This window comes from Eleutherodactylus coqui, chromosome 13 (assembly GCF_035609145.1).
Source record: "Eleutherodactylus coqui strain aEleCoq1 chromosome 13, aEleCoq1.hap1, whole genome shotgun sequence".
NCBI lineage: Eukaryota > Metazoa > Chordata > Amphibia > Anura > Eleutherodactylidae > Eleutherodactylus > Eleutherodactylus coqui.
In genome coordinates, this window is record NC_089849.1 from 104580237 (window position 1) to 104594007 (window position 13771).

At 44.8% G+C, this 13771-nt stretch overlaps 1 pseudogene; it reads left to right on the forward strand.

Moving 5' to 3' along the window:
• LOC136588042 (ABC-type organic anion transporter ABCA8-like) overlaps positions 1 to 12916 on the forward strand; it is a 145223-nt pseudogene extending 132307 nt beyond the window's left edge.
• The last annotated feature ends 855 nt before the right edge of the window (positions 12917 to 13771 follow it).

The window sequence follows — 13771 nt, forward strand, 5'->3', positions numbered from 1 at the left end:
TCAATCCTAACACTCTCCCTATAGCAGCTCCGGCATCAGCAGCACTTTCCCTGATCTCTGTCAGAATGCATCTGTGGCGAGCCGCGGGAGGGGCCGATTTATATACTCGGGTGACACCTGATCTCGCCAGCCACTCACTGCAGGGGGGTGGTATAGGGCTTGAACGTCGCAGGGGGAAGTTGTAATGCCTTCCCTGTCTTTCTATTGGCCAGAAAAGCGCGCTAACATCTCAGAGATGAAAGTGAAAGTAACTCGAACATCGCGTGGTGCTCACCTCTAGTAACGAGCATCTCGAACACGCTAATACTCGAACGAGTATCAAGCTCGGACGAGTACGTTCGCTCATCTCTAGTTGCGATGCAATAAAAAGAAGCCTCCAAAGGGAAACATGGGAGATGAAAAAAATCGTACATCGCAGAAAGATAGAGCATACTACAATTTTTTAACTTCTCAACATTGCGTCAGTGAAGACATCGCAAATGGGAAAGAAAGCATTGTAAATCATTGGTTTCATAATCTGCTTTTTTACTGACTATCGCATTAGGCGAAAATCGCGTGATTTTCTCGCCCCTGTGTGAAAGCACCCTTAGGGTGCATTCAAGCACGTGAGAAAATCCTGGTCCTAGTTCGCCTTCAAAATGGTGCGGTTTCGATCTGCTATCCATATGAAAGGCCAAGTACACAAAGAGAAGGTCACAGGATAGGGTCCAGGGCACGCCGATGCCTCAGTCGTAGACACGGAAAATAAGAAATGATAAAAACTTCCTGCACTCCTGGTATGTGAGTAGATAAAAGAACAAGCGGGTAGGAAAATAGATTTTTTTATTTTTTTAAAGTTACCCTGCCCACTTTTTCTTTTATCCACTCACATACTAGGAACTTTTTAGTTCTTATTTCCAGGATTTTTTTTTAATCTCACAGCTGAGTGCTTTTTTGTAGGTAGGGTGTTTTTGATTACACAACTGGGTGATAGCCATAGGTGATCTGATCATTGATGGGTTTCCAGGTCTTTCTGTCATATATATCACGTGTTGCCCATTTATCTTTTGTGATTTTCCAGGTGAAGTTTTAGGTTTGCTGGGCCCCAATGGTGCAGGAAAAAGCACCTCAATCTACATGCTGGCGGGGGAGATTAAACCGACGGCAGGGGAGGTGAGCATGTCGTTGCTGCAGTACAAAATGTTGTCATTATATCTATATCATAGCCATCTTCATTTTTGTAGTCAGGATCTCAGCATTCATCGTTTCTGGTCAGTTATCATCTCAGTTATTGTCAGAAGGGCCGTATTAATTGCTTCCCTTGCTGTCTTGCCCTACAGATAGTGCTGCATGGTGCTCAATGCTCTGATGGCTCCAACACATTCCTGGGATTCTGCTGTCAAGACAATCCATTGTGGTCAGACATGACTGTGAAGCAACATCTGGAGATATATGCTGCCGTGAAGGGAATGAAGAAGGAAGATGGTGCCCTGGCCATCAGGAGGTAAAATCTTTATCCTGGGATTGTGTTGTTAAAGTTAGGTGAGGAGCAGGATACAGAGAATCGAAAGACCTCTCAATATGTGTCAAGGTTCCAGTCTAAAAGTCCCATCATATACTGATCTGCTGGGAGGGTGGAGGTATAGATTCACCCTATCTTATACGAATTAGAGACCTCCTGTCAATAACTCATCTCATGGTATTTTCCAGAGTGTCTGAGGCTCTAGAGCTGAAGGAACATCTTAATAAACCGGCCAAGAAGTTGTCAGCAGGAGTTTCCAGAAAGGTTGGGTGATCTTCTGTGTCCCTTTTAATTTATACTCAGTGGTTATTTCCTCTATGGACACCTTTGAACACTTTTCTTTATTGCATTGCATGTACTTTTACAAAAAAAAATTATTTGATACAGTTTTTATTTGAAAATATTTTCATCTGGCATCTGGAGATTGTGTGTAAAGCAGTAGAGTACAAGCCAATCCATCCTGTTCTGTCCCTAGTTGTCTGATAGCTCTGTCTGCAGCCCTACTCTTCTTGCTCCAGAAAAGCTAATGTGAGCTCAAATAAAAAAAGGAAATTAAAAATAAAATGTTAATTAAAAAATGATTTAAAGGGATATTCTGTGCTTTTTTTCAACTGAGGCCTGTTCTCTGGTTAGGTCCTCAGTAGTTGATAAATGGGGGTCTGCTGCTTAGGCTCCATATGCACCAGCTGATCGTCAGGCCCGCTGTCCAGTGCAGTAAGACAGACGACATTATCAGCGACCACTGCAGGAAGTGGTAGCTGTAGCTTCACTCATATTAAAATCAATGGGAGCACCGTGTTGCTATTGCACTTTCTGCTCCTGTTAATGATAGGACCAGACATCCGATCCTGTCCGTGACGCTCCTATTGACTTCCTCCCTTGTCTGCTGATGACAGCTCCTGTCCTCAGAAGGAGAAAATGGTCATGATACCACCCTCTACACTCCCCTTCCACGAAGAGTCCTTAGGTAGTTGATAAATCACCAAAAATGATAAACAGTCGTTGTTGTGCATGGTGTTCCATGAAGTGTGATGCAACAGGGTATTTAGTCTTTGTCCCCTTTCCTTATCTGTATCTCTCTAATCATTTTATCAACATGCAATTTGTTGTAAGGGAAACAAATCAAATAAACCCCACTTTAGAATGACAATTAAAGCATAGCTAACTTCTCAGACAATTTATGCACATATAATAGCCTGTGTGTCTCATCAATTCTGAATAGGCTTTCATTAAAAAAGATTTTGTTTTAGCACAGAAAATTGAGGCTAAAGTGCAGCCCCTCTACAATATACTACTTGTTGTTAGGCACTCAGCTTCCTTAGGATGTTAGGATATGTCCTTAGTTGTAGGGGAGGAGTTGTTAGGTACGCTTTAAGATGACTTTGTATACTATAATGTACTTCTCTAACTCCTAGCAGTTGGAAAAGACCTTGAAACATTTAGCATATTTACACATAGAACATTTCCACCATCTAAATTTACATCTAGATGGGAGCAGTAACAAAAAACCTACCCTTAGTTCTAATTGCTACAGAGCCAGTCACCTTTTTCTCACTTTTTTCTTAGTTCTTTGTAATTAAAAATGGCCAATCAGTTCTTAAAGCTGTATTACAACCTATTTTAATCCACATTGATGAAAAGTCTGGTTAACTCATTCACTTTTTTTTTCAAGTCTGGTGGGAGCAGTTCCTTCAAAGATGAAGGAACTACCCAACTGGAATTCTATGTACTAAGGGCAGAGATGATGACTCTGAGCTAACAATAGGCACCCACTATTGGTTTTCTTAAGGCTGGTTGCACCAGCCATTATGTTGACCCTAGTTCTAGTAAACTCTAATCAGCTGTTGCGTTAGTTTTAGGCAGAATGCGTTGCACCATCACTTTTTGATCTAAGATTTGCGAAACAAAGTACAAGTAATTTGTGATCAAAAGTTGAACCTAAAAGAAATCTCGGACAGGGATTGGTGGCTCTAGTCAGGTGATCTTCCCAGCTGTCATATAAACCTTTCCAGCATAATGAAACCAATGGCTGCTACCTGTGGCAAACATGTGTGTTATTTCAACACCCAAAAAGCCTATCAGTTTAGTCCGCTATCTTGAATTTCTCCAGTTGAACTTCAATCAACGAGTTTGGTCCACCAAAATTGGGGGATCAAATTGATTTGAGATTTGAACCCTGATTATGGGTTAAACCACGTTGGTGCAATGTTTTTCTACTCGATCAGCGATCACCTCTTGTTGATCAAAACGTTGGTACAACGGGCCATGAATGTTTGAGTTTGAACTTTGTTACCACATTTGAGATTTTAGATCTATGTATTTTCCAGTCCTATCTGTTGGACCATTAATCCCTAAAAACCATCTGGCAACCCAGTGGTGTTCTCACATTTTTCTGCATTTTGGGCAAAATATAAGTAGTTGCTATTCTTGGATGAGTCACCTTTAAATATTCACATTTATTTCAACTAATTAGGCCTTAAATAAATGCAAGACAAAGATTACAATTCAACTTATGAACTATGTCACATAGTGGGTTATAGTCTAAATCAGTGGCTTTCAACCTTTTTCAGGCCAGCACCCCCTTTAGGTATTGGGATGGTGGCCAGCGCCCCCTGAGCCGTAAGGCCCATTTACACCAGCAAATGATCGCTCAAAGATCGCTCAAACGACAGTTTGAGGGTGCGTTCCCACGAACGTATATCGGCTCGGTTTTCACGCCGAGCCGATATACGTTGTCCTCGTGTGCAGAGGGGGGAGGCTGGAAGAGCCCAGGAGCAGAAACTCACCTCCCGCCCCCTCTCTGCCTCCTCTCCGCCCCTCTGCACTATTTGCAATGGGGAGAGGCGGAACGGGGGCGGGGCTAATTCACGGAACTTAGCCCCGCCCCCGTTTCGCCTCCTCTCATTGCAAATAGTGCAGAGGGGCGGAGAGGAGGCAGAGAGGGGGCGGGAGCTCAGTTCCTGCTCCTGGGCTCTTCCAGCCTCCCCCCCCTGCACATGAGGACAACGTATATCGGCTCGGCGTGAAAACCGAGCCGATATACGTTCGTGTGAACGCACCCTGAGTGACAGCTTTGAGCGATCATTTTGCATAAAGTATTAAGTAGCTACTCAGCTACTTAAGTACCAATTAGGCGTGCAAATGAAGCCTTAGCTGAATGCAGTGAATAGCCCAGGGCTCTTATCTGCGCTCAGATCCTTTGTTCTCCATGGGAAAGCAATGCTATCAGCGCTCCCCGTGGAGAACTTCTGATAAAAGTGATGGTCGATTTTTACGTTGGACAGTCAGCAGTGCCTGAAAAGCGAGCAGTGGGCGCACATTTACACGCACCGATTATCGCCGATTAGCGATTTATTTTTTTTTAGCAATTATCGGCTGTTGTAAATGGGCCTTTACTAGTTTAGCTGCTAAAATGTAGGTGCTAAATATTTAAAAACAGGTTAATTGTGGATACAATGATAAATAGGTTTTATTGCAGAAGATAATTTTTGGGTGGAAGCAAGCAATAATACTATCTCCAATTATCATTTGATAGAAACGTACAACATATAAAGAAAATGCAAGATGCACCTTAATCCTTAATGGTCAGAAGACTAATTAAAGTGCAAGAACAATGAAATTTGACTAATAATAAAAATAATGTTTGCCAGAATCAATCTGTGTCATTAATGGCTTCCTTGGGCCTGATGAGCAGACACCAATTTCGTGATATCTGGTTCTTTCTTCGTCAACTGCAGTCTCAAGTCACCGCTTATACATATCTGAAGTTTGTTTCTCGCTTTTGTCAGGAGCTGCTGAAGCCCCTATCCACTAAGTACGTAGATGAGTGGTGACATCACCCAAATAAGGGGTGGCCCAGCAGTCTTCAGATCTGGGCCCTAGCTGCTAATAGGAACCCATGCACCCAGGCTAGGACACATATACATGCCACCACCGACAGGGACAACTGGATAGTGTAAGAAGACACACAGAGCCATAATCACACCATACAGCAACCAATACACAAACACTAGTAGCAGATGTCAACACTATAAATGCCAGGTATTAGTTGACATTTTGATCAAAATATGGAAGCTAGCGGGCCATGTCACGCCTCTTGGCTATACCACTAGTCCCTACACTAACCAGGCATCCAGTGACATAACCAAACAAAACCCAAAACACAAACTTTTTTTGCAGCCACCACACATAGAACCTGCTCACACCACACAGAGAGAGAATGAGAACAGAGAAAGTTGACCACACCCACACCTGGGAAGACAACTGACCACACCCACACCTAGGAACACAGCTGACCACACCCACACCTGGGAACACAGCTGACCACACCCACACCTGGGAACACAGCTCTTATGTGTACTGACCTAGAGCGATTGGCTTACTGGAGACACACACACCCAGCCAGCACAATCCCCCACACCTGAGCAGGAGAGCTCCAGATCACCTGTAGTACCACAAATCCCAGGACACAGACATGACAATTACCTATTCAAAGGACAGGGAATAAATGTCTGATAAGTAAAGGTCTGACTGCTGGGACCCCAACCCATCACATGAATGGGGGTCCTATTTTACCCCACTAATGGAGCGCCAGCATGCATGCTTGGCTTTGGACTCCAGTTCTCATGATCAGTGGAGGTTCCAGAAGTCAGACCCACAACAATTAGACCTTTATCCTATATCCTGTGCATAACTCCCAAGATTTCAAGAATATTTATTTCCTTTATGTAAGGTGTGCTTTGCAATCAGCATGTTAGGGAACCCACCCATTGTCCTCCTGGATGAACCTTCCACTGGTCTGGACCCCAAAGGTCAACAGCGTATGTGGTGAGTATCCTTCTGACGTCAAGCACATCCTCCCATTGTATAACCATTACAAAATTAGTCGGAATCTGAGAAATGTCTCATTATTGTGATATAAATACTTCTAAGGAGAGCCATCCGTGCAGCCTTCAAGAACAATGAGAGGGGAGCCATTCTGACCACACATTACATGGAGGAGGCCGAGGCAGTGTGTGACCGCGTGGCAATCATGGTGTCTGGGAAACTCAGGTAAAGACACAAAGGACATCTCCTGGTTTTCTGTTGAAGACATTCAGAAGACTGATGTCCACCAGACTCCATTTCCTCACAGTGCTGATTTATGGAGTCCGACCGTAGTACACATGGATTGCGTATCCTTCTCAGCTCTTTTGAGATTTTTTCAAGATTTCTGAAGTCTTCACAGGTCTTCTGAGATCTTTTTAAGTCTTCTCAGGTCTTCAGAATTTTTGTGAGATCTTTGTAGATCTTCTCAGGCTTTCTAAATCTTCTCTCTGACTTGCAGGTGCATTGGATCCATCCAGCAGCTGAAGAGCAAGTTTGGTAAAGGATATCTCTTGGAGATTAAAGTGAAGGATTCTCAAAATGTCGATGAAATTCATCAAGCGGTAACCCGGCTCTTCCCAGACGCAGCTAGGCAGGACAGGTGATTAATAGCAAGGTCATTAACACAGGTCATCAAGCCCGGACTATTACTGGTGGGCTGCAGTGCTTGATAATACAGTGGGCCGCCGGTTCTAGTCCCTCCGTAACTGATTTTAAAAACATAATTTACATATACTCGTTACTGGTTGTGCCCCCTAAAGAGGCCATATCAGCCCCTCTTATCAGGCATGTCATGAAGCTTTTGAGTCTGCATGTTGTGGATGCGGCTCACAGCGGCTCACTGCCTATTACCCGCACAGTTTTTGCAAACTCTGCAGCTCTGTGTTTTTGTGGAATGAATGATGTTTTTTTGCACGTGCATCGTTGTATTTTACTCTGTTTTTTGCCTGTTCACATGCACGCGGCAAACAAACGTACCGTTGTGTTCTTCTTCCATTGGAATTATACAGTGTTTCACATGTCTCCTTGCATATTATGCACGCATTGACTTCTAAGGGGACCTTTGGTGTGCAAATACACAAAAAAACTAGAACATGTTTTATTTATTTTTTTGGTGCGACCGAACTGCGCCCACATACAGAAATCTGAACAAACCCTTTTAAATCAATGCGTTCTATTCTTTGTGTGTTGCATGCGCAAATATGACCCCCGTGAAGCCGGCCTAAAGTCCTAAGTTATAAATAAGGTAGTTAATTAGTTAACTGAAAATCACTGTGGCAACAGAAACTAAAAACCAGAAAGAATTAACTACTGGACTGCCACAATTAAACCATACTTGTAGGATCACACGGTGTGCTGGCTGAGACCCCAAGTGCATGCATGGTAGGCATAGTGAAATGGCGCAACCTCCGCAGAAACATAGGAGGATGGCGTCAGAATGGTGAGCTGTGAGCAGCCTTATGATGTAACAGGTGACTAACAGGCAAGACAGGTAACTAATAGGCAGGTCAGTGGCTAAAAGACTGGACAGTTAGGACTGTGATTGAGACACAGGAATGCTAATTGACAGATAGGACAAGTGATTGACCTGACAAGCAACACAGGTGATGAACAAGCAGGATACTGACATGTAGAACAGGTGATCGACTTGCAGGACTGGTAAATAACAGGCAGTATAGATGATTGAAATGGAAGACAGGTAACTGATAGGTGGGACAGGTGAATGGAAGACATTACAGGCTGTTGGCAGGACCGGTGACTGACAGACAAGGGGTTGATAGGCACCACAGGTGATTGATGTGTGGATAGGTGACTGACAGGCAGCATAGGTGGTGGAGGTGCAGGACAGGTGATTGCAAGACAAATGACTGAAAGACTGGCCGGTTGGCTGACAGACAGGACAGGTGAATTACATGCAGGACTGTTGATTGTCAGGATGGGTTATTGACAGGCAGGACAGATCATTGACCTTATAGGCACAACAGGTAATTAATAAGCAGGACAGGTAACTTAAAGGCAGGACAGGTGATTGACAGGCAGGACAGGTGATTTGTTAATTGACAGGCAGGACATTTTAATGAGAGGCCGGACAGGTGATTTACAGGTGTAACAGGTGCCAATCAAACATAATAGACAAGACAGGTTATTGAAAGCCAGGCCTGTACTGACAATAATGGTCAGAAGGCTTCGGCATTTCTTCCAGACCATTGAGGGACGCTTCACTCTTCTTGCATCTGATTCACAGGAAAGACTTAAACTAAAATGTTAAACTTTATTAGAAAATATTTAAAAGAGACAGTAGACTCAGGATACAACACAAAACAAAAAAATGGGGAAGGATGCTGTAACCACTTATGGATGATTTGGTCACTAAGTGGTAACGCAACCCACCCACCTAGGACTACAGGTCGTGAGCTTACAATAATAGAAATGCTGTTTGTGTAAATTGGTTCCAGATGTGCCAATTTAAGCTAGAACGGCAAATATATTTGATGTAACCGTATAGAGTTGGTGTAATTCTCACGTCTGTTTAATACCAACAATAACGTCAGACCGAAACATATGATAGAGTTTCCATTATATTACCATATGTAGAATTACACCAACTCTATACGGTTGCATCAAATATATTTGCCGTTCTAGCTTAAATTGGCACATCTGGAACCAATTTACACAAACAGCATTTCTATTATTGTAAGCTCACGATCTGTAGTCCTAGGTGGGTGGGTTGCGTTACCACTTAGTGACCAAATCAGCCATAAGTGGTTACAGCATCCTTCCCCATTTTTTTGTTTTGTGTTGTATCCTGAGTCTACTGTCTCTTTTAAATATTTTCTAATAAAGTTTAACATTTTAGCTTAAGTCTTTCCTGTGAATAGGATTCAAATTTCTAGCTAGACTCTTTCTGCCCCCTCTGTGAAACTCTTCTTGCATCTGGGTTGATACATTTAATTCCATTTCCCCCATGTTACTTTGTGCTCCTCCCTAGCGGTCATCATCCTAGCCCACGTGTATACATGCGGATTTTGATATGGAAAGTTCTGTAGGTGCGTCTTGCAGATTTATTCCGCTCGTGTGAAAGCCCCCTAAGACCTTGCAGTACATGAGCGGTCTGCTTTTTCCCCAGGTTCTCCGTGCTGCTGGTCTACAAGATCCCTATGACTAATGTGAAGTCCTTATCCCAGGCGTTCTTACACCTTGAGGAAGGTAAGGATCTGCTGAAGAGGTGGGGATATACCACTGTACCTGTAATGGGGGAAGGGATTCCCATCATAAACCTTACAGAATCTACAGGATCCTAGAAGTCTTCAGGCGACGCTCTGATATCTGCTTTCTCTCCCCGCAGCAAAGCATCTCTACAACATTGAGGAGTACAGCTTCTCGCAGCCCACCCTGGAGCAGGTACCCCCATACCGTGGGCAGGATTGGGGTGACGGACTGTCTGGGGGTGAATGGATGTTGGGCAGTCAGTAGAGCACTCTCTCATTCTAAGGCCGCTTTCACACGAGTACATAAACGGCGCGTTTTTACGTTCGATCGATATACACGACCATCTGAAGCATTGGTTTCCAATGCATCCGTTAACATGGGCGAATATATAGCACGTAAAAATGTTGCAATGTGAAAAATGGAACATACGCAACCGAAATACGTGCCGATGCATATACGGCAGGCAAAAAGATTAGTTCTGGAGCTATCTTCCGACCGATATATGCTGGCGGCTCCCATAGACTCCTATGGGAGCTGGGGAAAAAAGAGAGGGAGGAGGGCATTTTAGCAGCATCCAATGCTGCAAAAAGCTTACAGGTGCCTCTATGTAGGCAGTGGAAGGCATCCCGAGGATTTTGGCAGAGCGAATGTTTTCCCGGATGTGGCGTAATTTTTTCAATAAAAACGTTGCTCCCGATCATGTGATTGGACGAGAAAACGCTGGCCATGAGCGCAGAAGAACATCCATTCATGCAAATAAAGGGCGTGGGCGTGGAAGAGAAAACGTATCCCGCAGTGCAAATACGGCCATGTGCATTAGGCCTAAATTCAATTCAAAGGTGAGGAAAAGGCTGAAATCCAGCTGTTGCCTGCAGACATGGGCATTAAAAGACATTTCCTTACCTCTCCGAATCCAGTGCGGGTCTAAGCCGTCGCGGACGGATCTTCTTTCTTCAGCACGGTGGATGCGTCCATGGATGCCAGCTGACACGTCCGGCGCATGTGTAGTGCCTCTTTTTTTAAATCTCCTGGTTTCCCATGGACCGGACAGTTTCCATTGACTTCAATGGAGGCCGTGCCTGTGGAATCCGCAGGAATATGGAGCATGCTGCGATTTCTTCCTGCGTGTGAGATACAAACACCGGGGGGGAAAAAATCACATCTGCATGCTTTCAGCTGCTCTGCGGACGCCCATGTCTCCCTATCGGTGGCTTGATTTGCGGATCTCCCAGGTTCCGCAAATAAAATCCGCCCACAGGGTGCATGAGGCCTTAACCTTCAAATCTGCAGTGCATCTGCAAATGTATTTGCGGATGCACTGCCGATCTCCCGCACCCATAAAGATCAATGTGGCCCCTCTGCGCGCGTTAAAATGGAGCATGCTGCATTTTTTTTCCTGCGCGTGAAATACGAAAATCAAAATAAATCACATCCGCGGCTGTTAAATTAGCCGCGGATGGTCAGTGATTCCATATGGGTAAATTGATCTGCGTATTTCACGTGCGGATTTGCTAAATGAATTATGCCCATGGACACGAGGCCTAAGGCCTCATATCCACGGGGAAAATCAGGCCCGCTACGGATTCTCCATGGAGAATCCGTAGCGGGTCCCTCCTGCCCCGCGGACATGAGGCATAAAAATAAGAATTAACTCACCTCTCGCCCGCTCCGGATCTTCCCTTCGCTGCGGCTTCATCTTCTCTCCGTCGCGGCCGGATCTTTTTTCTTCGGCCCGGCTGATGCGCAGGGCACGTCGGTTGCGTGCCCCACGCATGCGCTGGCCCGAAGAAAAAAGGTCCGGCCGCGACGGAGAGAAGATGAAGCCGCGGCAAAGGGAAGATCCGGAGCAGGTGAGTAAATTCCGATTTTTGTCTCCGGACAGCTTCCATAGGCTTCAATAGAAGCCCGCGGGAGCCTTCCCCGCGGGAGACCCACACGAAAATGGAGCATGGTCCAGATTTTTTCATGCTCCATTTTTAAAAAAATCACTTTTATTGACCATCCGCAGGTATTTATCTACCCACGGGTAGTCAATGCATCCCTATGGGATGCGGATCCGCGGGCAGGAGAAGAGTTAAAATCCTCTGCGGATTTTAATTCTTCTTTTGCCCGTGGACATGAGGCCTAAGTGTCGGTGTGTCTCCTGCAGGTGTTCCTTGAGTTGGTGAGGGAACAAGAGAAGGAGGACTGTGAACTGGACGCCACGTTCCCCTGAAAAAAGCTGCGCACAGAAAGCATCTGAGGATTCAGTAAACTAAATGTTGCTTACCTCATTGGATCGCTGAAGTCATCACGTTCCACACGTGTTCCCTGCGTGTTGAGATCTCCACTCCATGTGCCATCTCTCCATACTGTACTTGTAATATGGATATTATTGTCTATCTGTCTATATTATTATATATACCTTAAAGGGTCACTCTGCTTAAAACATATTTTTCCATCCCCGCATTCATCACCAGATTGCCTGCCACACTCTGACTATCTCCTCTGTATATTGCAGTCACTTCCATGCAGTGAAGTTTTCTGTCTGATAGTTACCAGGCACCATTTTGATGGCAAGTTTTTTTGGTGTCACTTTCACATTAGTCCCATAATGCATCAGCCCAGCATTAGCTAGAGGCTGTACCATTTCTGTCTGCTGGGTGGACAGTTTAATTATCAATGCCTTCTACATTCACCTAAATAAGCTACAGACCATAAGTATGCAATCAGGAGGATGAGCTGTGATCGCCTCTATTATACCTGTGTAATCATAATCATTAACTATGAAAGGACTTTCTGTGTCCCCCTCTAGGCATTTTCTGTAGTAGGGTCCACATAATAGCATCACACAGATGTAGAAATTGACTAGTTTCAAACAGCATAAACCCAAGTAAATCTGAGCTGGTCAGAATTGAGATCACATGACCACTTAAGGAGAAAGAAGTCAGGAGCTTCAAATAGAAAGGAATAACTAACCAAGGCCACACTAGCCGACTTATATATACTGGAAGGCTAGTTCCATAATGAATTTAAAAAAATCCCTGGATGGCCCTTTAAACATTTATCACATAAAGCACAGAATATCTATATACAAGGTAAGGAAATCTGGGTCCCTTGTAACCAGAAGAATAAGACACCTGTCCTGTCCTACCTGCAGTTAGAAGAACAAGATGTTTGTTCTGTCCCTCCTGCAGCCAAAGGAACAAGATGCCAGTCCATGTCCTACCCTCCACAACCAGAAGAATAAGATGACTGTCATGTCCTGTCCCTCGGGCAGCCAGAAGAAGTAGACATTTGTCACCTATCATATCCCCATGCAACCAAAAGAACAAGACGTCTTTCCTATCCATCCTATAACGAAAATGCCTGTCCTGTCCTCCTTGTGGTTAGAAGATTAAGGAATCTGTCCTCCTTGCGGCTAGAAGATTAAAATGTCTCACCTGTTCCCCTGCTGGCAGGAGACATGCCTGCCCTGGTTTCCCCAGAAGCCAGAACAAGAAATCTGTACTGTCTCCTCTTCGTCCAGTAAAACAAGATGTTTGTCCTGTCCACCTGCAACCTTAAGACCAAGACTCCTGTCGCCTAACAGCTAGAAGCCCAAGACTCCCGTCGCCTTACAGCTAGAAGACCAAGACTCCTGTCATCTTACAGCTAGAAAACCAAGACTCCTGTCCTGTCCAACTGCAGCCAGGAGAATAAGAAGCCTCTGATGAATCCAGGTTTAGTTTGGGTGCTGACGACGGCCATGTTTGTGTCTGGAGACCTCGGGGTGAGCGCCTCAATCCTGCCTTTGCTGTGGAGCATCACACTGCCCCCTGCTGGTGTGATGGTCTGGGGGGACATCGCATACGACAGTCGGTCCCCCCCTAGTAGTGGTACGAGAGACAATGGCTATTCAGCGATATGTTCAGGACATCCTGCAGTCACACGTGTTCCTCTCATGGAAGCTTCTAAAAGGAATTTTCCAGAAGGATAATGCTCGGCCGCACACACAAGGGGGTCACAGGAGCCTCCACAAGATTTATCACCAATACATGTATGGGACCATCTGGGATGCCAACTTCGACAGCCTCCGATTTTGCACGATCTAGAGGCCAAGTTACAACCAAGTTGCCAGCCCGTATCACATCTTGCTTCCAAACCAGATACAGTACAACAGAGTGCTAGAGCCTCCATGTCTGTCCATATCACATCTTGCATCCAAGCTAGAGG